The sequence below is a fragment of the Mandrillus leucophaeus genome, unplaced genomic scaffold, assembly GCF_000951045.1.
Source record: "Mandrillus leucophaeus isolate KB7577 unplaced genomic scaffold, Mleu.le_1.0 Scaffold128, whole genome shotgun sequence".
NCBI classification, from domain to species: domain Eukaryota; kingdom Metazoa; phylum Chordata; class Mammalia; order Primates; family Cercopithecidae; genus Mandrillus; species Mandrillus leucophaeus.
This window is the reverse complement of record NW_012101209.1, coordinates 163,735-168,077: the sequence shown is the minus strand read 5'-3', so window position 1 is coordinate 168,077 and position 4,343 is coordinate 163,735.

Below are 4,343 nucleotides of genomic sequence, written 5' to 3'. Positions count from 1 at the left end.
TAAGAAAGGGCACACACACACTTCTGCAGTTTACACCAAACCAAAATCAAAACTAAAATCAGAGGATCCTGCAATCCAAGCCAAGTCAAAACCAAAACCAAAGTATCAAGCAATCCGAGTCAAGTCAAGTCAAAAACAAAAACCAAAGTGCCAGATCAGGCCAGGCTTCTACTCAAATGGAGTAGGCAAGTTCCCAAGACCAGTCCACCGAAGTGCCAATAAAGGCACGCCATGGGTGATCAGGCTACACTTCCACTCAAATGGAGTAGGCAAGTTCCCAAGACCAGTCCTATCAAGCATTTCAAACCAAGTCAAAACTAAAACCAATACCAAAGTGCCAATAAAGGCATGCCATGGGTGATCAGGCCATGCTTCTACTCAAATGGAGTGGGCAAATTCCAAAGACTAGTCTAACCAAGTTTCAGATGTCAGGACTCCAAGTGCCAGTTCCTTCCCAGTGTTCAGCCACTGTGTTAATCCTCTGCGGGGGCCTGCCATGCGCTGCTGTGGTGAGGTGTTCCACTGGGGCAGTTGCGTACCCAGGAGCGCTCTTTGGATCGAGTCACTCAGGCTGGCTGGAGGTCCCCCACAGGGATGCTCCACAGGGCAGGCCTAAGCCGCCTAAGGGGCTGCCTCGGCCGCCTGTCAGTTACCTGGGTTCCGGGTCAAGGAACCAAGAAATGTAGCAGGACTAGCCGCAGACAAAACCTCTCAGACACCAAGTTGTAGAAGGAGGGGCTTTATTCAGCTGGGAGCATCGGCAAGCTACTGCCTTAAAATCCGAGCTCCCCGAGTGCACAATTTCTGTCCCTTTTAAGGGCTCACAACACTAAAGATTTCATAGGAAAGGGTCGTGATTGATTGAGCAATCTAGGGGATACATGACAGGGGTTTCATGCACTGATAGTCAGAACAGAACAGGGCAGGGAGTTTCACAGTGTTCTTTTATACAGTGTCTGGAATCTATGAATAACATTGGTTTCTAAGTTATGAGTTGATTTTTAACTACTGGGTTTAGGCCAGGCAGACCCAGGCCTGGTTTTGGGCCTGGCGCCGGGCTGCCTGTCTTTGGTTTTACTTCCTTATTTTTTTCTTAAAACAGGTACTGAGTACAAAACAATGTGAGAAGGTCTTTTTCTTTCCTCAAGGGGACTGGTGCTCAGCAAGTTAGGACCTGCACTGGTGCTGGTCTCTGAGTTCCCTCAGTATTTATTGATTACCATCTTTACTATCTTGGTGAGGGGAATGTGGCATAACTATAGGGTGATGGTGGGGAGACAGGGTCAGCAGAAAAACATGTGAGCAAAGGAATCTGTCATAAATAAGGAAAGGTGTTGTGCCTGGATGTGCACGTAGGCTAGATCTATGTTTAACTTTACATAAACATCTCAGTGCAGTGAAGAGTAACAGAGCAGTATTGCCACCATGATGTCTCGCCTCCAGCCATAAGGTGGTTTTCCCCTATCTCAGAATAGAATGTATGCTCGGTTTTACACCAAGTCATTCCATTCCCAGAGAGGTGCAGAAGACAAATGTGTTCCTCTTATCTCAGCTGCATAGAGGTCTTCCTCTTTCACTAATCCTCCTCAGCACTGACCCTTTACGGATGTTGGGCTGTGGGGCTGTAAGGTCTTTCCCTTCCCACGAGGCCATATCTTAGGCTGTCTCTGGGGGGAAACCTGGACAATACCCAGGCTTTCTTGGGCAGCGGTCCCTGCAGCCTTCCACAGTGCATCGTGTCTCTGGTTAATAGAGAATGGAGAATGACGATGACTTTCACAAAGCATACTGCCTGCAAACACATTTTTAACAAAGCACAGCCTGCACAGCCCTAAATTCCTTAAGCCTTGAGTCAATACAGCACATGTCTTTGTGAGCACAGGGTTGGGACAAGAGTTACAGATTAACAGCATCTCAAAGCAGAACAATTTTTCTTAGTGCAAATCAAAATGGAGTTTCTTATGTCTTCCTTTTTCTACATAGACATAGTAGCAATCTGATCTTTCTTTTCCCCACAATGTATTATGTCTCCCTAAAATGTATAAAAGCAAGCTGGAGCCCAACCACCTTGGGCATGTGTCCTCAGGACCTTCTAAGGCTGTGTCACAGATGCATCCTTAACCTTGGCAAAACAAACTTTTTAAATTGATTCAGACTTGTCTCAGATACTTTTTGGTTTACAAATTGATGATCAATTGAAGAGACTCTGAGTATAGGTGGCCTCAACCTTTGACAAATCTCTTGATATTTAGTAGCAGCTTTTAGCAGCCTTTATGGTCGAAACCAATAGGACAATTGGCTGACGCCTGGGAGCCCTCCTCACTCTAGAGAATCCCTGATCTCCCCAAATTTGGTTGAGATCCAAAGCGTATTTTGCTGTGCAACTCCTTTTCTAGAGTTTTACTTGCTTCCAACAAGGAAAGCAAGTTTTCCTGCTTCCCTGACAATAGAAGGCAGGTAACTCCTTTCTGGAGTTAGAGCTCACTTCCAACAGAGAAGGCAAGATCGAGTTTTCCTGCTTCTAGAATGGTAGAGAGCACTATTCTGCCTGAGACCCATTCCTAAGTAAGTAGCTGAATTGGGGTTTCATCTTGATTAAAGTTATGATCCAGCTGGTCGTAATTTCTCCTTACTGTTACAGCGCTCAGTAATCATATTGTTGGGGTTTTTGTTGTTGTTCTGGTCTTTCTCACATCAGATTTGACCAATTCTGCCTGACTTAGTAAATCTGAAATTCCAAATTGTAGGGAACAGGGCCTCTCTGAATTAGTTAAAATTCCTTGCTGCTGCAAAAGAAAAAAAAAATCCATTTTTGGTTGCTTCCTGTCTTTAAAAAAAATTGTTCTTTCATTTACTTTTCTTCTACCTGATTCCTCCTTCCCCCCTTTGCCATATTCAATACCAAGAAAAATCTAGAGATGACTCAAACCCCTTAACGCAGAACAAAGGCACCACTCACCCCATTTGGGGGTGTTCTCTTTTCTTTGTGGAGTTTCAAGAGTCATGGGCAGATTCTTCTTAGGTGTAAAGTTCTGCTTTCCTGTATTATATTACCTCACCTCTTTGGCTTTTGTGGGTAGCAGAGATTACCTTGTACTGTGAGAGGATTTGCCCTTGGTGTGTGTAATGGTGGACAAGAGCTACAAAGTTAAATCTGACTGAGGACAGTTTAAAGGAACCAGTCTTCATTGTTTTGTTTTGTTTTTTCCACCTAGGAGGTTGTTTAGGATCCTAATTCTAATTCAGAGGTGCATTCTACAGAGTCATCTCCATTGCCTTGCCTCTCAAAATTAATCTTGATTGACTTCTCTGGGCATTTGCATGAGGAACTGAAATTGTCCTTTTCAGAGATAAATGAGATAATGAGTTTCCTCAGCTCCCTAAAGGGCATTTTGCTTCTCCCAGCTGAAAGGCTCCCCTGGATTACTAGGGGCTAAGTGGGAGTGTCTGGTGGGTTGAGCCCCAGCAACGTGTAGCAGCCTTACAGGGAACCCTCAACAAAATTAATTTTGAAAGGCTTGTCCAAGAAATGAATATAGGAGCTGGACATTCCATGCTTTGAGCCCTCCTGGAGGTGCTAGACCTCTGGAGACAAAAATGACTCAGTGGATAACACTCTATGGAGTCCTGCCAATAGCCCACACATTTCAACCCATTCCACTAAACCCTAGGCTTTTTAAAAAAAAAAAAAGTAGGAAACAATTTAAGAATGAGGAAAAACAAGGAGAATGACCCCCTTTCAGGCACTCTGTTGGTTTTATGGCACCTCTGCTTGCAAGTGTTTGTGTAAAATGGTCTTTATGGTCTTTTTGTGCACAATTACATCAAGGAAATTTCAGAACCCAAAGGTCAACCTGCAACTGTAAGGTTCCTAAGTTATCTATCTCTTTCTTTTCGGCCTGCTTTAAGTCTGCTGTTACTTTTCTACTGAGATAAAATCCACAGTTTGCATTCAACCATTTCTTTTTGTTATTGTTTTTGCAAACCAATGAGTTTGTATTAATATCTCCTGGCTAGAGTTCTGAAGTAAAAGCTATAGAATCTTTGTGTGAGTGTATATATGTGTGTTTATGTGTACATATGCATATTTTGTTATGTGTTTTGGCCACAGGGACCAAATGTGGCTTAAACTTACAGAGTACTCATAAATAAGCCCAAATGCTTTTCAAGTTCACGTGACGGTAAAATCTTTTTTCTTTTTTTTTTTTTTTTGAGACAGAGTCTCACTCTGTCCCCCAGGCTAGAGTGCAATGACGTGATCCCAGCTCAGTGCAACCTCTGCCGCCCGAGTTCAAGCAGTTCTCCTTCCTAGTAGCTGGGATTACAGGTGCCTGCCACCATGC